The sequence below is a fragment of the Pinus tabuliformis genome, chromosome 2_2, assembly GCF_031772625.1.
Source record: "Pinus tabuliformis cultivar Carrire ecotype Pingquan chromosome 2_2, CPIR1, whole genome shotgun sequence".
NCBI lineage: Eukaryota > Viridiplantae > Streptophyta > Pinopsida > Pinales > Pinaceae > Pinus > Pinus tabuliformis.
The window spans coordinates 894045186-894057803 of NC_142300.1; the positions used below are offsets into that span (position 1 = coordinate 894045186).

The 12618-nt window shown below is 33.1% G+C and overlaps 1 pseudogene; it reads left to right on the forward strand.

Moving 5' to 3' along the window:
• Positions 1–12003, forward strand: part of LOC149195905 (pentatricopeptide repeat-containing protein At4g02750 pseudogene) — a 31571-nt pseudogene extending 19568 nt beyond the window's left edge.
• Positions 12004–12618: the final 615 nt, after the last annotated feature.

Genomic DNA, 12618 nt, shown 5'->3' on the forward strand with positions numbered 1-12618 from the left:
AGAGTCGCAGGGAAAAGAGCATACGCAGAAATGAAAGGTATAGATCCGGTTTAAAAAAAATCTAAATAAACCGAAACCGAAATAAGCAGAGAGAAAATAACAGTAAACTGCAAATAAACATTGTATACCTCCAGATCTTAAAAATGACGCAGCTAGGGCTACCGGAAACCTTTTCGCGTGAAACGAAAGGGGTTCCTCACTGGAACAGATGCTCCGAACACAACAGAGCAGTCCTCTTGGCCCGAAAGCAGTCAGAAACAACAGATCTAGGAAACGGCAGTCGGATGCAGTTCTACCGGCTTCAGATTTGGATCACCAACGGACGCGGCCCTCAAATAGCTCTGATACCATGTAGGAATTTACAGGGTAAGTTCCTCAGAAAGAACACCAAAAGGACACCACTCACAACCAGATCTCAAATCAATACACCAGTATTTTTGACGTGGTTAAAACCCTCAAAGAGGGAAACAGTCCACGGCCTGCGCCAATGTGGCTACTACAGGCAATTTATTAATCAAAGAATGAAAATTTACATAAGCTTCTCTCATGCACGGATTACCCGAACAATGACCCTCCATGTGCTTTAAATAGAACTCATGGACCAATCGGGTGTCAAGCCACGGATCAAGTGTCGGTAATACCGAGGAGAGAGTGAACCGTCGGATCACTACATATCATGACCGTCAGATTGTAAGTTACAAAATGTACAATGGTAAAGAAACACACTTTACGTAACTCTATACCTAACTCTATACTAGACCAAGTTGAACTTAACTATTTCCTATGTGTCGGAATATCCTAACATCCGGTAGCAAGGAGGACTTGTTACTGCAGAGGTTTTGTTGCAACTCACAAAAAGATCATAAAGGCAACTCCACAGAGGATGTGGGTAGAATTGCTAAGGGATGAAGGAGACATATGAGCAGGAGGACATAAGAATTTTTGTACCTCGAGAGTCTAATGCAGGAGCATCCGAGCACCCTTCATTAAAATCAGAAAAATTTGCGAAAAGAGAAAGCATGGCATGAGGACGAGATTTACTCACGTTTTGTTGAGTTTGTTAAATTTTTATTAATGAAATTACTATTTTAAGAGATTGAGGGCCATTTCACTAAAGTAGATATGGTCAACCTATTATAAAAATAGGGAAGTACATGATTTTAGCAAACTCTTACGAGATCCTAAGAGAAACGAATGGATCTGAAATGACCCATTCGATGTATTGTGTTATAAATAAATTATAGCCTTCGGTATAGTAAAAAAAGAGGCCAAACGCCATGTAACATCAAGCGCTGAGAGAGTGACCTAGATCATATAAGCATATTGTAATTCGAATTCGAAAGTATAAATCATGTGTTTTGTTGTTATGAATTTTCTGTTGTTGTGTATACGAGTGTATTAGTTCTTCAATTTCCATGAAACTGTATGTTTTTAGATAGATCAACGCTCATCTTATGTTGTGTACAAGCTTGAACCCGTGTGGAATTGCATGCACTGCATAGAAGAGTATGGATGGTGGTCCATAAAAGCGATAATGTGTTGCTGCATAGTGAACTATTTCGTTCATATCGTGGACCCATAACCCACAGATCTACGAATTTAAAAAGCAGCAATTTTGCTGCATCAAAGTGGTATCAGAGCAGGGAAAGATTTCTTGCGAGAAAGAGTTTTCGTGCAAAAGGAGGAGGTACAGTTATGTTGTAGATTGGAGAGTTTGTGGTGTTTCTATTGTCATACAGGTAGCGGTAGAAGAAGGTGAGAAGATTGCAGTAGCCTAGAGCAAGGAGTTCTCAAATTGTTCCAAGGAGAGAGAACTAGAAAGATGCCAAAAGACTGAGCTCAGAGGAGAGAAGCTTGGTGAGGTATCGGGTAGCAAGGAGGACTTGTTACTACAGAGGTTTTGTTGTAGCTCACAGAAAGATCATAAAGGAAATTCCATAGAGGATGTGGGTAGAATTTCTAAGGGATGAAGGAGACATATGACCAGGAGGTCATAAGAATTTTTGTACCTCAGGAGTCTGATGCAAGAGCATCCGAGCACCATTCATTAAAATAGGAATCCAATGCTGCGAAAAGAGAAAGCATGGCATGAGGACGAGATTTACTCACGTTTTGTTGAGTTTGTTAAAAAAAATTAATGAAATTATTATTTTAAGAGATTGTAAGCCATTTCACTAAATTAGATATGGTCAACCTATTATAAAAATAGGGAAGTACATGATTTTAGAAAACTATTACGAGATCCTAAGAGAAACGAATTGATCTGAAATGATCCATTCGATGTATTGTGTTATATATAAATTATAGCCTTCGGTATAGTAAAAAAAGAGGCCAGACGCCATGTAACATCAAGCGCTGAGAGAGCGACCTGGCTCATATAAGCGTATTGTAATTCGAATTCGAAAGTAATATAAATCATGTGTTTTGTTGTTATGAATTTTCTGTTGCTGTGTATACGAGTGTATTAGTTCTTCAATTTCCGTGAAACTGTATGTTTTTAGATAGATCAACACTCATCTTATGTTGTGTACAAGCTTGAACCCATGTGGAATTGCATGCACTGTGTAGAGGAGTATGGATGGTGGTCCATAAAAGCGATAATGTGTTGCTGCATAGTGAACTATTTCATTCATATCGTGGACCCATAACCCATAGATCTATGAATTTAAAAAGCAACAATTTTGCTGCATCAAAATGGTATCAGAACAGGAAAAGATTTCCTGCGAGAAAGAGTTTTCGTGCAAAAGGAGGAGGTACAGTTATGTTGTATATTGGAGAGTTTGTGGTATTTCTATTGTCATACAGGTAGCGGCAGAAGAAGGTGAGAAGATTGCAGTAGCCTAGAGCAAGGAGTGCTCAAATGGTTCCAAGGAGAGAGAACCAGAAAGATGCCAAAAGACTGAGGTCAGAGGAGAGAAGCTTGGTGAGGTATCAGGTAGCAAGGAGGACTTGTTACTGCAGAGGTTTTGTTGCAGGTCACAGAAAGATCATAAAGGCAATTCCACAAAGGATGTGGCTAGAATTTCTAAGGGATGAAGGAGACATATGACCAGGAGGTCATAAGAATTTTTGTACCTCGGGAGTCTGATGCAGGAGCATCCGAGCACCCTTCATTAAAATTGGAATCCAATGGTGCGAAAAGAGAAAGCATGGCATGAGGACGAGATTTACTCACATTTTGTTGAGTTTGTTAAATTTTTATTAATGAAATTACTATTTTAAGAGATTGTAAGCCATTTCACTAAAGTAGATATGGTCAACCTATTATAAAAATAGGGAAGTACATGATTTTAGCAAACTATTAGGAGATCCTAAGAGAAACGAATGGATCTGAAATGATCCATTCGATGTATTGTGTTATATATAAATTATAGCCTTCGATATAGTAAAAAAAGAGGCCAGATGCCATGTAATATCAACCGTTGAGTGAGCAACTTGGCTCATATATGTGTATTGTAATTCGAATTCGAAAGTAATATAAATCTTGTGTTTTTTCGTTATGAATCTTGTGTTGCTATGTATATGAGTGTATTAGTTCTTCAATTTCTGTGAAACTGTATGTTTTTAGATAGATCAACACTCATCTCATGTTGTGTACAAGCTTGAACCCATGTGGAATTGCATGCACTGCATAGAGGAGTATGGATGGTGGTCCATAAAAGAGATAATGTGTTGCTGCATAGTGAACTATTTCGTTCATATCGTGGACCCATAACCCACAAATCTACAAATTTAAAAAGCAGCAATTTTTCTGCATCAGCATGGCTAGCCTAGTCCATCTTCCTCCAGGAAACCTTCAGACACTCTTTCTCCAGTCACAAAAGTATTTTTTTTCTCTCGCATCACTTTCTCTGATCTCATCCCAAATATCCTACATGAATCTGGAAGGATTGACAACCATTGAATCAACATGTGGCTTCCTTCTCCACAAGGCATATATAAAAGACAAGTCAAATGATAATACACATAGACGCCCCTACCTTAAATATCATTGTCTTCTTCTAAATCAGAAAATACAGTGTGTTCATCATGTGTGCAAATGCATATTGCATATACACGTCGATGGAAATGAACTAAAATGTGTTGAACTCCATAAAATATTTTTAACACCTCCTTCATGGTATTTAAATATTATTGAATTTACTTCTTGCAACTATGCTTGAAATAAAAGCCAATTATTTCACTTCCAAAAGGAAAAATATATAAATCATGAAATTTATGAACATTCCGTAAAAAACAAGATTAATTTATTTCCTGCAAACATAGCTGAAATCTTACACTTTCTTTCAAAAATAGAAGAAAATCCTTATCACCAAAAAAAATCACAAGATAGGATGCACAAGAAAGAAAAACATTGAAAGATGGGTTTGCAACTTTGCATTGACACTTGAAAACAAAATAGGGAAATTTCAAAAAGAGTCCAATTGTCTAAGAAAGGAAATGCTTCTAAAGTTGTTTAAATAAATAATAAGCTAGAAATTAAACATTGAAACTATAAGTTTGAATCAAGAGCTATGTGGCTGATATATTTGAATTCTTTTCATCTTATTGATTTCAAAAAATAGGGGAAGTGAGTAACAATATTAGAGGAATAAGTAGTTGCATATTTAAGAAGAAAAAACAGAATTTAGTTAAGCCATGTTAGAAAATTAGTCTTTGATGAACAATCTCTGCAACTTGTAATGAGGATCAAGCTAAAAAATGAATCGCCACCATTGTTCTTCGGGCCCAAATATAATTAGTTGGATCTTGAGAATCAATGCTCCTCATCACACCTCAAAATTACATTGAACGATATCTCTCCTTTCCTTATTAAAATGATATGCATTAATATGAATCTGTTATTTTAAACCATTTGTAATAAACTCATAACTATATTGAAATGTCAATTAAAAACAATTTCACTTGTAAGATTCCCAAAGGAAAAATGGACACGACTCTCCTTTCCTTATTAAAATGAGATGCATTAATATGAATATGTTACTTTAAACCATTTGGAATAGACTCATAACTATATTGAAATGTCAATTAAAAACAAGTGCACTTGCAAGATTCCTAAAGGACAAATGGACACAAGGGAGAGAAAGTACATTTTTGAGAAAGTGATACTTTCCTTTAGTATAAGGTGTACCTTTCCTCTAACATTGTCCTTCCTCCTATATGAAGATAATATAGAGGAGGAGATTGGGATACATGTCGACATGTTAAAAGTAGAGGAGGAGATTTGGCTACATAACGACATCTTAAAAGTAAGTTTAAGACAAAGAGTTTCATATTAGTTGGTACACCGTTTCCTATGTATGTACATGTTTTTAGTGACTTATTAGTTAGTCGTTTAAATATATAGTAAATATATTACAAATTTACACATAATTATAGAGAGAATCTAAAAACAAAAAATAGATAAGGTGACATATATATAAAGATGATATAAAAACTAAATAATGTAATTTTGGTCTATCTCTTTGTGCCCCATCTTGATTCCACATTCTCCAACATATCTTATATGTTGGTTAGTACACCCTTGAGATGATGGTAGTGAAACCTAATTTCTCATATATGTCAATTATAGAAGTGAAAATAATGGTAAGAATTCTTGTTTAACATAGGCTTCAAGTTTGGGAATGTTAAAGCATTGGTCATAGAACAACTACCATGCAATGAATGTTTTTGGGTTTTTGTTGATCTGTTAATATTAAATTTGTTTATTTGGCTTCAAGATTTGTGTTGTTAGAGTATTGGCCACATGAAAACTACTATGCAATGAAGCCTTTTCAGTTTTTTATTATTATTTAACATTATATTTGTTTATTTTCCTACAATTTTATTGTGTACTAACATGCCTTCTTAGAGGGAATTTAATGAGATTAACCAAAAGGAAAAAAATATGGATATAAGAAAAACTAGGATCTTTGAACCAAACACACAAAGTCCTTAGAAATATTTTTCAAGATTAAGTGACATAAAAATATGGGACCTTGAGGCCTTTCAAGAATAAACAAACAAAAAAATGGGACTTTGACTTGTTGTTACACTTGAATCTTAGCAGTTGCATTTTCAACGAGACATAAGTGATTGTTATCGCATGTAGCACATAATTTAGGGTACTAGAAGGTGATGGGGCTTCATTATAGGACTAGATAAGAGTAGATATATAAGTGGTAGGAACACTAGCATGAATTGACACAACTTGATATTTAAGTGATAAGCCATAATGACCCTCCAATTCACATTGTTTCCTTATTCACTTGTCCTATCCATGAATAACATCCAATATGTATAAATCTTGGTTGATGATCTAATCCATGGATTTAGGCAAGAAAGCCAACGATCTTATCCATATGAAAACCGAAATGTTTTTTAATCTTAATATTGAAGATAAATATAGGATTTATGGATGTCAGTGTACTTAGTGGCATGATCGACAATTAACCCTTATTGCCTTATAGAAAAGTGTTGAATGACTTATATAGAAGATGAAAGCCCTTACAAATTAGTTGTTTATTGATTTGAATGCGGGTATAAAAATTTTAAATATGGCAATTTTTGCAACAAAATTATACATGGCATGATGGAAAATATCCATTGATAGGTTAATATTCGATATAGTCCAAACTTGATAAACATGACGAAATATCTAATTTTAAGGATTGGTATTCTCATGGTAAGTATAAGCTTCATTGAATAGTGAAGGAATCTCATTAGGCATGGAAGTACTAATAATGATTTTAGTCTTAGGTATATGGAGAGTCATGGGAGTAACAATTAGAGGATTTGAGGCCCTAGATTGGGTTGAAAATCACATTAATTTTTTATGATGAAAAATATTTATCTCATCATTGAAAATCAATGTAGTGTAGCATGTGTTTTCCATGTTATTATTGTGCAAACTAATTTGTTATTGTTTTCTTTGTGTTAATTTTTTTATTTGAGAATCAATATTGGGTATTAATTAAAATTGGAATTTTATTTCTCCACCATCTATAATCAATCTGATTTTGATTCTTTCTGATTTTATTATATTTATTTTATCATACCTATTATATGTAGTTTGCATCATGCTACTCTAAATTATTATAAATCATAAGATTTGTTTCTTTCTGATTTCAACTCTATCATCAATCTGATTCAAATTAATATTATATTTTCACCTCTTTTCCCCTTCATATATTTTATAGATGATCATGGTATTTTCATTACAATTATGTATTTTCACAATTTCATTCTTACATAGACCTTTTAATAATGATCTTTAAGAAGCTAAGCATGAAGGGGGACATACCATTTTTCAAGAATGGAATGGAGGTGAAAGGGTAAGGTGGAGAGTGTTATGTATGAAGGGGATATGGAGAACTACCTCTGAAAGTCACCTAGTAATACAACCTGGCAATTTGATATGACATTATATGAGAAAATTGTTCTACGAAGTATGAAAAGACAAAGGAATACAATAGAGGATTATGAAGTGTAATTAAGTCCCACATTGATAAGCACCATTGTTACCACTAACTAAAGCCATAACATCATCCACTTACATTAATGGAGTCATGGTACACCATCCAATAGTTGCATTCTACTATCCGAGAACTAAGAAGACATGTGATACATCATAGTTGAGCCTGGATGAGTGTTTGAGAAGAAAAATGAGTGAGTGTTTTGGATGAGTGAAGATCATATGTAAGTAAAGAAATTCCAAATATCTCAATAGCATACACCCTTTGGGGTGGCTCTTCAAGAAGTTACCCCTCGGGAGGTAATATATATCACTTGATATCCTTCCCTATAATGAATAAGCTTCTATATATAGAACTATCAACACAAGAAAATCAAATATGACTCAACATATACACATTAGGATCGGATATGCATTTAAGAAAACCTTGGGAAAAATATTTAACTTCCATGTGGACATAAATAAATATTCCGCTCAAGGGAGAAAATATCTCAAATAAAGAGGAGACATCTTTTTAAATTGATGTTCGATGAGGAATAATTTAATGAATAGTGCATTCTAAACTAGGATGTTAATGGTGTCTCACTAAATTCTTATTCATGTTTGGGATCTATTTACTCATACTTGCTACTGAATTTGAAGGATGCTCAATATGTGTTGCAATATGAAACTTAGAATATAAAATGATTTTTGGAATTTGTGCACTATTAGAGTTTGATATTTATTTTTGATGAAATTAACCAAACTAATTAAACATTTTGGATTATATTCCTAGGCATTACAACATGAGACCATTTGTTAAGACATTTTCCCAAGGGCATTGATTTGTAAACTGCCATTATTATTCAACTGGGGAAGTTAACCACAATAGATCTTGAAATATTCCATCATTCCATCAAAATATATATTTATTTTTCATCATTCTACCATAATCTACGACATTTGCAATATATATATATATATATATATATATATATATATATATATATAATTCATTTTATTGAATTTGTTTTTTATAGGGATCAAAAAACCCATTAAACATAGTTGAAAAATGAACATTATGCATAGAAGTTTCTTATTATCCTAATCTATGACAAGCAGTGATTACTTATGTGCTATACAATATTGCGAAGAAAAAAATCCTCTAAAGGAAAAGGAATGTACCTGGAAGGACAAAAAAAATGAAGCATTTTATATTGCACTAGTAGAAGGCTTAGGAACAACTAGGGAGTATCGATCCAATGGAATTGTAGTCTTCACCAATTCTAAACTTGTTCGCAACCAGTTGAAATGTGTGTACCAAGTAAAAAAGGACAAGTTAAAACAACTACATAGAGAAGAAAAAATTATTGCTAGTCAATTTTAATCATTTAGCATAAGTCATTGTTCAAATGGGTGACTATGGAGATCTATGTTTTCAATGTATTTTTTTTATATATATCCATATGATCATGTTTCTATTCAAAGTGATAGGACCATACAGGTTTACCAAAATGTTTGTTGATATTTTATACCAACAAGATGAACTTCATGCCAAGATTCGTTTTAAATGTGTCACTCATAATCGTTTGAGGAGGCATTGGTCCACTCCCATACTATTTTCCACCGTAAAAATATTTCTACACTAATGAAATTATTGAATTTTGGAGATTGCAAGTTTTCTAAGATCATTTATTCTGTTATAAGTGATATAGGTCTCTTATATACCTTTGGGTTTCTAACTACAGTGCTCGATTGGACCTTCACAGTGATAACTAAAGAGAATCAGCCATATCCTATTTAGGAAAGCATATCCTGGACTTGAATGTGAAACTTCAACACAACATCCACTTTCTAAACCAACATCAACAATCAATTGGATGTTTGGAATGATAAATCGATGGAAAATTTTAAGGGATGAATGTCTCATGAATGATACTCATCACACTTGTAAATCTTCTCGTGATAATTAACCTAATATGATGCACATATTGGCAAAGGTAGTGTTGAATTCTCAACTAACCTCAAAATTTTAGATCTCGGGACCCCATAATTTTTTTAAATGAACCTTAATAAATATACTATGGTCTATTTGAGTTTTTTCTTTTATACCTAATTGATGATTATGATTATATGGATAGAATGTTTGATAAAAGATGTGCCTAACAAGCTTTCCTTCAACAGAATTTTCTTTGTTTTGAGTAAATTTGCTTCATAGGTTTGGTTTACTTTTTAATGTTTTCCTTGTATTTTATTGCATCTTATGTTATAGTTGTAACCAATAATACATAAGCAGTTGTAAAATCTATAGTGAAATCAATAATGAGATGTATATGCATCATTGCATATCCAATGACAACACAAACATCATGTATGGATGACAGGCAATGTCATGCAATCAACATCATGGATTCATGGCAAGGAGAAGTTTCAATTAGATTTCATATTGTTTGGAATAGAAAACACTTTGGATTCTCACCCAACAACTATTATTGATTCATGATTATAAAATGATTTCTTTATCCAAATATAGTAATCCAAATTACATGAAGCTACTCCAAATGCAAGAGCATGAAGTAATCTAATAAGAAAAGAGAGATACATGAAGCTCAATGAACAAATACAACATGCTAGGTTGGAAATTGGTGTTTGGATAAATTGTATAAACTCCATGACCACTAAAAATTAGAGTAAGGGAAGTCTATAAGTACATCTGTAAAGTACAACTCCATTTTTTTTATTAGCCAAATTAAAAAAATATGAATTCAAAAAAAGTATATTCATTAGACTATATCACAAAAAGAAAAGAAATAATATATAAATAATTTTATAAATATACAAAAATCTACTACAAAATTTTAGCCAATAATAATATTTTTATCAATAAAAAAATATAATTTATTGACAGTATAAATGCTTAATATATAATTTATAATATTAAAAAAAATGATTTTTTCTTTTTTAAATATATAAATTTTATTTATAAAACAAAATAAAACTTTCTATTGAATAATCTTTCTTATTCGTTAAATACTCTCCATGTGACTTTTCAATTCTTTTACAATTTGTTGTTTATTTATGTTCTTAAAAATAGTGCCTATCATATTACATTTACTATGTATAAAGTTTTCCCTTCTAGCTTATATATATATATATATATATATTAATTTTTTACACGATAAAATGAAAATTATAAATTTTATTTATAAAACAAAATGAAAACTTTTGACCATTTAATCATTTTTATTATCTAAATACTCTCTAGATGATTTTTTAATTTTTTTACAATTTGTTGGTTTAATTTCTCTATATCATATTATTTTTAATCATTTTTATTCTTTCAATACTTTTCATGCGACTTTTTGATTTTTTTTCATTTATTAATTATATAGATAAACTTATATTTTTTAAATTAAGAAAAAAAAACATTAAATAACATCTTTCTTTTCTTTCTTTTGAATCCTCTCATTATCGCATAAAGATTGAAACCGCACAACAAAAACAAGCTCTCACTCTCACGAACTTCGGAGGGTAAACAGCAAAATTCACCACACAGGTAGATTTGAACTCGCAACCGAGGACTCCAATTTCATAAACTTTGACAATAAGCCACGAAACTCTAGTCAAGTAGCGGGATTCGTCGTGCAAATGGATTCGAACTCGCGGCCAGGGCTGTCATTTTCACGGACTTTGACGTTGACCAAGGTAACTCTGGTCAGCAGCTTGCGCCAACTGAGAGTTTGTACACGTTGTTCAAAGTGTTAAAAGGCTGAAAAATGATATACATTTTGAACTATTTATAGATATTTTAGTTTGTTACATTTATTTTATTATAAGTGTAATAAGAGTTAATTATTATTAGCACAATTATATTAATAAATGTGGTTGATATAAGTTTCGATAGACATATGTATTGATCACATGTACTATCACATTAATAAATGTGGTTGATATACACCAATAGATGTCAATAGATATAGATTTAATATTAATATTAATATTGATATTAATAAATATATAAATATAATAATAATAATTATTATATTAAAAAATATTATTATCATTCTATTATAAATACGATAATAATTATAATATTTCTAGTGTTATTTTATAATAATTATTAACAAAATGGATTATTTTTTTTTTTGACAATAACGGTTATTTTTATTTAGGGCGGCAAACAAGTTGCCGCATGCTCTTACAATACAGCGGAGTCAGAGAAAGAATCTCGAGGAAAGCTGTTTGGATTTGGATTTGTTCGCCTCTCTTTCGGAATATTACCAGTCAGCCAGGTGATCAGAATCAGGGGATTGAACGCTTCGCCTACTTTGACATGAAGTCCCTCAGAGCTGATTGATGTGCTGTAGGACAGGGTGGAGCATCGCACAAGGGCCAGAGGACTTCCCTGGGCAATTCCTGATCGTGCAATACATAAGAGCAGCGGTGCTATTGATTGGTGGAAGATACTGGTTATCCACGTCTACTTTGGAGAGGCTACTACTGTAACGGAGGAGCTCCATCGCAGGGCCCAATTTTTGCTTCGCACAGAGATTGCAGCGTTTCGGAGATGAGAAGCTCTGGCAATGCTTAAAACGGCCTTCAGATTTGAGAGCATAGTAAAGGTCAAAACTGGAACTGAGATGCCATCTTGAAGGTCCTTTGTGGGCTCTTGAAAAGCAGGTCATCGACAGGAAACAGAGGCCATTGAAAGGAAGACTAACAGAGAATGAGAACAGCCTGAGACCACCGTTTTAAATAGTTTGAATATACATTGAGGTGAGATCCCGTAGAGCAGGGTATTGAGGAGAAAAGAGATAGCCCTAAGATCAATTAGGATAGGAAGTCCGGCCAGCAGAAACATTAAGGAATGGAGCAGGAGGATTCAATCGAGTTGACCACCAGAGATCTCCGATTACAGAGGGAGCCAAGATTGGCCTCCATATCAGCTTGAGAGTTGAGATTCCTTAAAATGTGGAAGAAGGAGATTTTACTGAACTTGGGCAATAATAGCCGGATTTTTTTGATAATAGTGGCTAAATGAACCTGATGGGAGGTCTTAGGATAGATCAACGCCTGGATGATAAGTCTAGAATCTCCAAAGACAGAGAGAGAGAGGATATTTCTATTAATCGCCAGATTCAGCCCCTGCCACAGTGCAAGAGCCTCCGCTCTGTTGTTGGTTTCGA